General features: G+C 38.1%; 1 pseudogene; it reads left to right on the forward strand.

Moving 5' to 3' along the window:
- The window catches only part of LOC114892052, an 80,753-nt pseudogene extending 68,890 nt beyond the window's left edge, over positions 1-11,863 (forward strand).
- Positions 11,864-12,656: the final 793 nt, after the last annotated feature.

Raw genomic sequence — 12,656 nt, forward strand, 5'->3', positions numbered from 1 at the left:
GGCAGGCGGACTCTCAACCACTGTGCCACCAGAGAAGCCCACTTTTTTCTTTTTTAATTAGGAAATATACAGCAAGAGCTGCAAAGATCTCATTTGCCCTTCCACCCATAAGAATTTTAAATCTAAATACACATTCAAAGACAGAATACTTTTAAATCATAATAGAGTATTTAACTGTAAATGAATTTATTTTAATACATTAGCACACAATAAAATACTGAGAAACTTTAAGGTTCACATATAGAAAAAATACGTATTCAAAGAAGAACTAAAAGTCAGTACTAATAGAAGAGAGTAGTTACCTCAATTTTTAGTTCTGAAACTCTTCATCAGCTTAATTTAGATTATAAATTGATCATTCATTCATTCTCTTACAAAACAAATATGTCTAAGTCATTGATGTTACCAATTCAAATGAAGGACTTTAGTATAAAATTGAAGGACTCACTCCACAAGCATTTTGTGCTAGTACAACACAAAAAACGTTAATCTGTATGTCATCAGACTTGGAATCAAAAACAACAGATGTATTTAATTACTAAAGAGCAACTTACAAGAAAGAAGTCATTTTAAATCAAAAGAAGATGGTAAGCAGTGCCATCCTGCAGTAAATATGAGATGGTCACATTTAACATCCTCAACTAGATTACAGGTATCCCTCACCTTACAAAAGTTTGCTTTATGCCACTTCACTTTTACAAAAGGAGGATCTATGTTAGTACCTGTTTCTGATAACAGAAAGAAATCTGAAGAGAATTTTCACTTTTACTAAAAAAAGGTGAAAAGTGAAAATTGTTTTGCTTTACACCATTTCAGCTTGCGAAAGTTTTCATAGAAGCACTCTAGTTTCAGAGAGCAGGAGAAACCTGTATTGCCATAACCATCTGATAAGATACTAAGGAAACTGTTCATAGATTTCATATATGTTCTTATTGGAACCATGAGAACAATAAATAAATATACTGAGGATGTCTATCTCAGTAAAAATGTGGCTTAGTTTGGAAATGTTTTGCCTTTCATGTACTGAGAACAGATAACTAAATAACCTTGATTTTATATTAACCTCATAAAACTGGCTACTTGGAAAAGCAAATACATTGAAAACAAAGACCTAAATGGGTGTATTTTGGAAAACAAAGACCTAAATGGGTGTATTTTGGTTTTTAATACTGAATCTACATTGCCTAGTTCATTATTAAGCTTATCAGTATATAGCTATCTTTCATCTAACCAAGTCTTTTCAAATGAATATCAGGGAACATAATTAAGTTAGACAAAAATCATAAACATTTACACTAACTTGAACTGAAATATTCATGTTTGGCCTATAGACACAACTTTTTCAGAAATATATATATCATAATATTCACTATACTTACAGCAAAACAAAAGCATAAGCAAACATAGAATACATAGTATGCTGCAGCACAATTTCTAATGTTAAATGGGTTTGGAAATAACAAGAAAGAACTTTTAGATGAGAAATAATAAGAGGGAAGAGTAATCAAAGATACTATTGGTACAGGGACACATCTGAACTAAATACTCAGCTACAGGGGGGAGCTTCAAGATGGCGGAAGAGTAAAACATGGAGATCACCTTCCTCCCCACAAATACATCAGAAATACATCTACATGTGGAACAACTCCTACAGAACACCTACCAAACGCTGGCAGAAGACCTCAGACCTCCCAAAAGGCAAGAAACACCCCACGTACCTGGGTAGGGCAAAAGAAAAAAGAAAAAACAGAGAAAAAGAATAGGGACGGGACCTGCCCCTCTGGGAGGGAGCTGTGAAGGAGGAAAGGTTTCCACACACTAGGAAGCCCCTTCATGGGCGGAGACCACGGGTGGCGGGGGCGGGGGGGGGGAAGCTTCGGAGTCACAGAAGAGAGCACAGCAACAGGAGTGCGGAGGGCAAAGCGGAGAGATTCCCGCACAGAGGATCACTGCCGACCGGCACTCACCAGCCTGAGAGGCTTGTCTGCTCACCCGCCGGGGCGAGCGGGGCTGGGAGTTGAGGCTTGGGCTCTGGTCGGATCGCAGGGAGAGGACTGGGGTTGGTGGCACGAACACAGCCTGAATGGGGCTAGTGCGCCACAGCTGGCCAGGAGGGAGTCCGGGGAAAAGTCTGGACCTGCCGAAGAGGCAAGAGACTTTTTCTTCCCTCTTTGTTTCCTGGTGTGTGAGGAGAGGGGATTAAGAGCGCTGCTTAAAGGAGCTCCAGAGATGGGCGCGAGACGCGGCTAACAGCAAGGACCCCAGAGACGGCCATGAGACACTAAGACTGCTGCTGCAGCCACCAAGAAGCCTGTGTGCAAGCACAGGTCACGAATCACACCTGCCCTCCCAGGAGCCCGTGCAGCTGGCCACTGCCAGGGTCCCCTGATCCAGGGACAACTTCCCCGGGAGAACACATGGCGTGCCTCAGGTTGGTGCAACGTCACGCTGGCCTCTGCCGCCGCAGGCTTGCCCCCCATCCGCATCCCTCCCTCCCCCACGCCTGAGTGAGCCAGAGCCCCCGAATCAGCTGCTCCTTTAGCCCCGTCCTGTCTGAGTGAAGAACAGACACCCTCAGACGACCTACATGCAGAGGCGGGTCCAAATCCAAAGCTGAAACTGGGGAGCTGTGCAAACAAAGAAGAGAAAGGGAAATTTCTCCCAGCAGCCTCAGAAGCAGCAGATTAAATCTCCACAATCAACTTGATGTACCTTGCATCTGTGGAACACCTGAATAGACAACGAATCATCCCAAACTGAGCAGGTGGATAAAAAAGGATATATATATATATTTTTTTTCCTTTTTCTCTTTTTCTGAGTGTGTATGCATATGCTTCTGTGTGTGATTTTGTCTGTATAGCATTGCTTTTACCATTTGTCCTAGGGTTCTATCTGTCCGTTCTTTTTTGTTTGGTTTTGTATTGTTTATAGTATACTTTTCAGCGCTTGTTATCATTGTTGAATTTATTTTTTGGTTTGGTAGTTCTCTTCCTTCTTTCTTTCATTCTATTTTAATTACTTAAAAATTTTTTTAAAATAATTATTTATTGTTTTTTATTTTAATAACATTTTAAAAATTTTATTTTATCTTTTTCTTCCTTTCTTCCTTTCTTCCTTTCTTCCTTTTCTCCCTTTTATTCTGAGCCGTGTGGATGACAGGCTCTTGGTGCACCAGCCAGGCGTCAGGGCTGTGCCTCTGAGGTAGGAGAACCAAGTTCAAGACATTGATCCACCAGAGACCTCCCAGCTCCACATAATATCAAACAGTGAAAATCTCCAAGAGATCGCCATCTCAACGCCAAGACCCAGCTCCACTCAACAACCAGCAAGCTACAGAGCTGGACACTCTATGCCAAAAAACTAGCAATACAGGAACACAACCACATGCATTAGCAGAGAGACTGCCTAAAATAATAATAATATCACAACACCCCAAAACACACAACAAGACATGGACCTGCCCACCAAAAAGACAAGATACAGCCTCATCGACCAGAACACAGGGACTAGTCCCCTCCACCAGAAAGCCTACACAACCCACTGAACAAACCTTAGCCACTGGGGACAGACAACAAAAATAATGGGAACTACGAACCTGCAGTCTGCGAAAAGGAGACCCCAAACACAGTAAGTTAAGCAAAATGAGAAGACAAAGAAACACACAGCAGATGTAGGAGCAAGGTAAAAACCCACCAGAACAAACAAATGAAGAGGAAATAGGCAGTCTAACTGAAAAAGAATTCAGAATAATGATAGTAAAGATGATCCAAAATCTTGGAAATAGAATGGAGAAAATACTAGAAATATTTAACAGGGACCTAGAAGAACTAAAGAGCATACAAACAGTGATGAACAACACAATAAATGAAATTAAAAATTCTCTAGAAGGAATCAATAGCAGAATAACTGAGCCAGAAGAACAGATAAGTGACCTGGAAGATAAAATGGTTGATATAACTACTGCAGAGCAGGAAAAAGAGAAATGAATGAAAAGAATTGAGGACAGTCTCAGAGACCTCTGGGACAACATTAAATGCACCAACATTCGAATTATAGAGATCCCAGAAGAACAAGAGAAAAAGAAAGGGACTGAGAAAATATTTGAAGAGATTATAGTTGAAAATTTCCCTAATATGGGAAAGGAAATAGTTAATCAAGTCCAGGAAGCACAGAGAGTCCCATACAGGATAAATCTAAGGAGAAACACGTCAAGACACATATTAATCAAACTATCAAAAATTAAATACAAAGACAAAATTTTAAAAGCAGCAAGGGAAAAAAAAAAACCAAAAAACATACAAGGGAATCCCCATAAGGCTAAAAGCTGATCTTTCATCAGAAACTCTGCAAGCAAGAAGGGACTGGCAGGACATATTTAAAGTGATAAAAGGGAAAAACCTACAACCATGATTACTGTATCCAGCAAGGATCTCATTCAGACTTGATGGAGAAATTAAAAATCTTACAGACAAGCAAAAGCTAAGAGAATTCAGCACCACCAAACCAGCTTTACAACAAATGCTAAACGAAGTTCTCTAGGCAGGAAACACTAGAGAAGAAAAAGACCTACAATAACAAACCCAAAACTATTAAGAAAATGGTAATAGGAACATACATATCAATAATTACCTTAAATGTAAATGGATTAAATGCTCCAACCAAAAGACACAGACGGCTAAATGGATACAAAAACAAGACCCATATATACGCTGTCTACAAGAGATCCACTTCAGACCTAGGGACACACACAGACTGAAAGTGAGGGGATGGAAAAAGATATTCCATGAAAATGGAAATCAAAAGAAAGCTGGAGTAGCAATTCTCATATCAGACAAAACAGACTTGAAAACAAAGACTATTACAAGAGACAAAGAAGGACACTACATAATGATCAAGTGATCAACCCAAGAAGAGGATATAACAGTTGTAAATATTTATGCACCCAACATAGGAGCACCTCAGTACATAAGGCAAATACTAACAGCCATAAAAGGGGAAATTGACAGTAACACAATCATATTAGGGGACTTTAACACCACACTTTAACCAATGGACAGATGATCCAAAATGAAAATAATAAGGAAACACAAGCTTTAAATGATACATTAAGGAAGGTGGACTTAATTGATATTTATAGGACACTCCATCCAAAAACCACAGAATACACTTTCATCTCAAGTGCTCATGGAACATTCTCCAGGATAGATCATATCTTGGGTCACAAATCAAGCCTTGGTAAATTTAAGAAAACTGAAATTGTATCAGGTATCTTTTCCGACCACAACGCTATGAGACTAGATATCAATTACAGGAAAAAATCTGTAAAAAATATAAACACATGGAGGCTAAACAACACACTACTTAATAACCAAGAGATCACTGAAGAAATCAAAGAGGAATTCAAAAAATACCTAGAAACAAATGACAATGAAAACACGAAAACCCAAAACCTATGAGATGCAACAAAAGCAGTTCTAAGAGGGAAGTTTATAGCAATACCATCATACCTCAAGAAACAAGAAACATCTCAGATAAACAACCTAACCTTACACCTAAAGCAATTAGAGAAAGAAGAACAAAAAAAACCCAAAGTTAGCATAAGTACAGAAATCATAAAGATGAGACCAGAAATAAATGAAGGAAACGATAGCAAAGATAAATTGAACTAAAAGCTGGTTCTTTGAGAAGATAAACAGAATTGATAAACCATTAGCCAGACTCATCAAGAAAAAAAGGGAGAAGACTCAAATCAATAGAATTAGAAATGAAAAAGGAGAAGTAACAACTGACACTGAAGAAATGCAAAGGATCATGAGAGATTACTAGAAACAGCTATATGCCAATAAAATGGACAACTTGGAAGAAATGGACAAATTCTTAGAAATGCACAACCTTCCGAGACTGAACCAGGAAGAAAGAGAAAACATGAACAGACAAATCACAAGGAGTGAAATGGAAACTGTAATTAAAAACCTTCCAACAAACAAAAGCCCAGGACCAGATGGCTTCACAGGCGAATTTTATCAAACACTTAGAGAAGAGCTAACACCTATCCTTCTCAAACTCTTGCAAAATATAGCAGAAGGAGGAACACTCTCAAACTCATTGTATGAGGCTACCATCACCCTGATACCAAAACCAGAAAAAGATGTCACAAAAAAAGAAAACTACAGGCCAATATCACTGATGAACATAGATGCAAAAATCCTCAACAAAATACTAGCAAACAGAATCCAAGAGCACATTAAAAGGATCATACACCTTGATCAAGTGGGGTTTATCACAGGAATGCAAGGATTCTTCAATATAGAGAAATCAATCAATGTGATACACCATATTAACAAATTGAAGGAGAAAAACCATATGATCATGTCAATAGATGCAGACAAAGCTTTTGACAAAATTCAACACCCATTTATGATAAAAACCCTCCAGAAAGTAGGCATAGAGGGAACTTATCTCAACATCATAAAGGCCATATATGACAAACCCACAGCCAACAGTATCCTCAATGGTGAAAAACTGAAACCATTTCCACTAAGATCAGGAAGAAGACAGTTTTGCCCACTCTTACCACAATTATTCAACATAGTTTTGGAAGTTTTAGCCACAGCAATCAGAAAAGAAAAAGAAATAAAAGGAATCCAAATCTGAAAAGCAGAAGTAAATCTGTCACTGTTTGCAGATGACATGATACTATATATAGTGTATCCTAAAGATGCTACCAGAATACTACTAGAGCTAATCAATGAACTTGGTTAAGTAGCAGGATACAAAATTAATGCACAGAAATCTTTTGCATTCCTATACACTAATAATGAAAAATCTGAAAGTGAAATTAAGAAAACACTCCCATTTACCATTGCAACATACAGAATAAAATATCTAGGAATAAACCTACCTAAGGAGACAAAAGACCTGTATGCAGAAAACTATAAGACACTGATGAAAGAAATTAAAGATGATATAAATAGATGGAGAGATATACCATGTTCTTGGATTGGAAGAATCAACCTTGTGAAAATGACTCTACTACCCAAGGCAATCTACAGATTCAATGAAATCCCTATCAAACTACCAATGGCATTTTTCACAGAACTAGAACAAAAATTTTCACACTTTTTAATGGAAACACAAAAGACCCCGAATACTGAAAACAATCTTGAGAAAGAAAAACAGAGCTGCAGGAATCAGGCTCCCTGACTTCAGGCTACACTACAAAGCTACAGTAATCAAGACAGTATGATACTGGCACAAAAACAGAAATATAGATCAATCGAACAGAATAGAAAGCCCAGAGATAAACCCACACACATATGGTCACCTTATCTTTGATAAAGGAGGCAAGAATATACAATGGAGAAAAGACAGCCTCTCCAATAAGTGGTGTTGGGAAAACTGGACAGCTACATGTAAAAGGATGAAATTAGAACACTCCCTAACACCATACACAAAAATAAACTCAAAATAGATTAAATACCTAAATGTAAGGCCAGACACTATCAAACTCTTAGAGGAAAGCATAGGCAGAACACTATATGACATAAATCACAGCAAGATCCTTTTTGACCCACCTCCTAGAGAACTGGAAATAAAAACAAAAATAAACAAATGGAACCTAATGAAACTTAAAAGTTTTTGTATAGAAAAGGAAACCATAAGGAAGACAAAAAAACAACCCTCAGAATGGGAGAAAATATTTGCTAATGAAGCAACTAACAAAGGATTAATCTCCAAAATTTACAAGGTCATGCAGCTCAATATCAAAAAAACAAACAACCCAATCCAAGAATGGGCAGAAGACCTAAACAGACATTTCTCCGAAGAAGATATACATGTTGCCAACAAACACATGAAATAATGCTCAACATTATTAATTAGAGAAATGAAAATCAAAACTACAGTGTGATATCATCTCACACAGGTCAGAATGGCCATCATAAAAAAATCTACAAAGAATAAATGCTGGAGAGGGTGTGGAGAAAAGGGAACCCTCATACACTGTTGGTGGGAATGTAAATTGATACAGCCACTATGGAGAACAGTATAGAGGTTCCTTAAAAATCTAAAAATAGAACTACCATATTACCCAGCAATCCCACTACTGGGCATATACCCTGAGAAAACCATAATTCAAAAATAGTCATATACCACAATGTTCATTGCAGCTCTATTTACAGTAGCAGGATATGGAAGCAGCCTAAGTGTCCATGAACAGATGAATGGATAAAGAAGATGTGGCTCATGTATAGAATGGAATATTACTCAGCCATGAAAAGAAATGAAATTGCGTTATTTGTAGTAAGGTGGATGGACCTAGAGTCTGTCATACTCTGTGAAGTAAGTGTAGTGTGAAGTAAGTGTAGTGAAGTAAGTAAGTGTAGTAAGAGTGAAGTAAGTCAGAAAGAGAAAAACAAATACTGTATGCTAGCACATATATGTGGAATCTAAAAAAAAAACAAATGGTTCTGAGGAACCTAGGAGCAGGACAGGAATAACGACGCAGGCGTAAAGAATGGAGTTGAGGACACGGGGGTGGGGAAGGGTAAGCTGGGACAAAGTGAGAGAGTGGTAGTGTATATATGGACATATATGCACTACCAAATGTAAAATAGCTAGCTAGTGGGAAGCAGTTGCATAGCACAGGGAGATCAGCTCGGTGATTTGTGACCAGCTAGAAGGGTGGAATAGGGAGAGTGGAAGGGAGGGAGACGCAAGAGGGAAGATATATGGGGATATATGTATATGTATAACTGATTCACTTTGTTATAAAACAGAAACTAACACACCATTGTAAAGCAATTATACTCCAATAAAAATGTTAAAAAGAAAAAATACTCAGCTACAAAATTATCATCCTTTCTCTCCCTCTTTCTCAATCCTCCCCAAATAGCAAACTTTGTTTCCTTTTCTCTGGCCCTATGATAACATGTGGCACCAAACTGCATGTGAAAGTTATACACTGAAGATGACTCCATTTTTTTCACCTTGGGTTTGGGAGGATGAATATATCATTGGCAAGGAATAAAGAAGGGGAGTATGGATTGGGATAAAAGATAATGAGTTTCTTTGCAGGCATATTGAGTTTGAAGTGTCTGTAAGACAGTCAATAGCAATGCCTGGTAAGAAATTAGAAATATAGATTTGAGGAAGAAACAGAGATCTGAAGATACTTTTCCTGGTATCAGCCCTCTCCTGTGGCCTCCCTCCTTCCCAGCCTTCCCTACTTCTGTGTACATTAGTGGAGACAGCTGTCTTTGCCTAAAAGGCTCTCCTTCCTTTGTCTGCCTGCCAAACTCTGACTAATTCAAGACAGATCCTTCTTCATCCTAGTCAGAAATAAACGTTTCCCTTTTTCAGTTTCTGAAGCAGTGGTTACATTACCCTATTCATCACTCTGTGTGGCCATGATTTGTAACATGCTAGTGAACAGGACTGAGTTACTGCTTTGTGACAGCTTCTGTGCCAGGAACTTGAAAAATAATCTCTAATAACATCCTCAGCTAGGCATTACCATTTCCTTTCTGCAGGTAAGGACACTAAGATTCCAAAATTATTAAGTAAGTTCACAAAGGTGATACAATTCATATTTGACAGCACTGAGGGCAGGACCCATGTTTCCCAGTCTTTCAAGATTCCATTGTCTTGTCCTATTCTCCCAAATAAAGAAGTTGAACCCATTGAAGTCAGCAGATATTTATTTATTTATTTAGCACAGGCATACCTCATTTTATTGTGCTTTGCTTTGTTGCTTTTCACAGATATTGCAATTTTTACAAATTGAAGGCCTGTGGCAACCCTGTGTCAGGCAAGTCCATTGGCGCTGTTTTTCCAACAGCATTTGCTTCCTTCATGTCTCTGTGTCACATTTTGGAAATTCTTACAAGTTTTCAAACATTTTCTATTTTTGTTTGTTATGGTGATCTGTGATCAGTGATCTTTGATGTTATTATTGTAATTGTTTTGGGGCTCCCATGAAAAATGGCAAATTTAATCCATGAATCTGTGTTCTGACTGTTCCGCTGCCTGGCTTTTCCCTGACTGCCTCCCTCTGCTCAGGCCTCCCTATTCCTTAAAACACAACAATATTGAAATTAAGCCAATTAATAACCCTACAATGGCTTCTGAGTGTTCAAGTAAAAGGAAGAACCACACGTTTCCCACTTTAAATCAAAAGCTAGAAATGATTAAGCTTAGCGAGGAAGGCATGTAGAAATCCAAACCGGGCCCAAAGTTAGGCCTCTTATGCCAAGAAACTAAGTTACGAATGCAAGGGAAATATTCTTGAAGGAAATTAACAATGCTCCTCCAGGGAACGTGCAAATGATAAGAAAGTGAACCAGGCCTATTGCTGAGATGGAGAAAGTTTTGGTGGTCTGGATAGAAGATCAAACCAGCCACAACACTCCCTAAAGCCAAAGCCTAATCCAGAGCAAGGCCTCAACTCTCTTCAAGTCTATGAAGGCTGAGAGAGGTGAGGACACTGTGTTAAGAAAAGTTCGAATCTGGCAGAGATTGGTTCCTGAGATTTAAGGAACGAAGCCATCTCCATACATAAAAATGCAAGGTGAAGCAGCACATGCTGACATAAAAGCTGCAGCCAAGTTAACCAGAATATCTATCTAAGATAATTAATGAACATGGCTACACTAAACAACCGATTTTCAATGTCAACAAAACAGCTTTCTATTGGAAGAAAATGTCATCTAGGGCTTTAATAGCTGGAGAGAAGTCAATGCCTGGCTTCAAAGCTTCAAAGAACAGGCTGACTTCCTTATTAGGTGTCACTGAAGCTGGTGACTTTATGTTGAAGCCAATTCTCACCCTTCCAAAAAGCCTAGGGCCTTTAAGAATTATGCTAAATCTACTCTTCCTGGGCTCTATAAATGGAACAACAATGCTTGGATGACAGCACATCGGCTTATAATGTGGTTTAATGACTATTTTAAGCCCACTGTTGAGAGCCACTGCTCAGAAAAAAAGATTCCTTTCAAAGTATTACTGCTCATTGGCAAATCATTTGGGCACTCAAGAGCTCTGGTGGAGATGTTCAGTGAGATTAATGTTTTTGTACCTGCTAACTCATATCTATTCTGTAACACATAGATCAAGGAATAATTTTGGCTTTCAAGACTTATTATTTAAGAAATACATTTTGTAAAACAATAGCTGTCATAGAAAGTGATTCCTTGGATGAATCTGGGCAAAGTTAATTGAAAACCTTCTGGAAAGAATTCAAAATTCTAGATACCATTAATAACATTTGCAATTCATGGGAAGAAGTCAAAATATCGACATTAACACGAGTTTGGAAGTTGATTCCAACTCTCTTGGGTGCCTTTGAGGGGTTCAAGACTTCAGTGGAGGAAGCAACTGCAGATGTGGTGGAAAGAGTAAGAGAACTAAAATCAGAAGTGGCTCCTGAAGATGTGACTGAACTGCTACCATCTCTGTTAAAACTTTAACGGATGAGGAACAGCTTCTCATGGATGAGGAAGGAAAATGGTTTCTTGAGATGGAATCTACTCCTGGTGAAGATTCTATGAAGACTGTTGAAATGACAGCAGAGGATTTAAAATATTACACTAACTTGGTTGATAAAGTACTGACAATTGAGAGAACTGACGTCAACTTTGAAAGAAGTTCTACAGTGGGTAAAATGCTATCAAACAGCATAGCGTGCTACAGAGGAATCAGTCGTGAAAGGAAGAGCCAACTGATGCAGCAAACCTCTTTGTTATCTTATACAAATTGCCACAGCTGCTCCAACCTTCAGCACACACCGCCCTGATCATTCAGCAGGCATCAACATTGAGCAAATAAGGCATGGCCCACCACCGGCAAAAAGATTACGACTCACTGAAATCTCAGTTGATGGTTGGCATTTCTTGGGAAGAAAGTTTTTTGAAATAAAGGTAGCTACACTGTGTTTTTAGACATAATGCTATTGCATACTTAAGAAACTACAGTATAGTGTAAACATAACTTTTATAGGCACTTGGAAACCAAAAAGGTCGTGTGACTTGCTTTATTGAGATATTTGCTTTATTGCAGTGGTCTGGAACCAAATCCCCAATATCTCATTTCCAAGGTATGCCTGTATTTTCTAGAGCAAACAAACTAATCTGTTTGGGGGCCTCAGTAAATAATTGTTGAATTAATCTAATCATATAAATAAAACTAGTAGGAAAGAAAACAAGCACCAAGCATATATGTGTATGTGTATGTGTGTAGGCACACATATAGGTATGCTGAAATAAAAAATAATAATAATTAGACCTAGAAACGTTTCTAGATCATCTGGTACAACTATTTACCTTTAAAGAGAATTAAAAATAGAATAAACCTATTGCATAAGGATACCTACTTTATATATTAGGATATATATTTGAGAGAACTTTTGAGCATGTTTAGTATACGGAGTATGGACTTAATTTGTGCAGAAATAGAAAATAAAGAGCATTTTTTCCCCTTAAGGGACATAGACTTGAGGGCCTACACATTAGAATACATGTTTTCAAGTTCTCAAGTCATTGTCTTATAAATACTGAATATTGGACAATGATTGTGTATAGATATTCTATATCTGTATCTATACCATATGCACACCCATTTTGATTTATCCAGATCTTATTCCCATAGTGATTCATGTTTCC

Source organism: Monodon monoceros, unplaced genomic scaffold, assembly GCF_005190385.1.
Source record: "Monodon monoceros isolate NGI ecotype Baffin Bay Population unplaced genomic scaffold, NGI_Narwhal_1 Super_Scaffold_12, whole genome shotgun sequence".
Classification (NCBI taxonomy): domain Eukaryota; kingdom Metazoa; phylum Chordata; class Mammalia; order Artiodactyla; family Monodontidae; genus Monodon; species Monodon monoceros.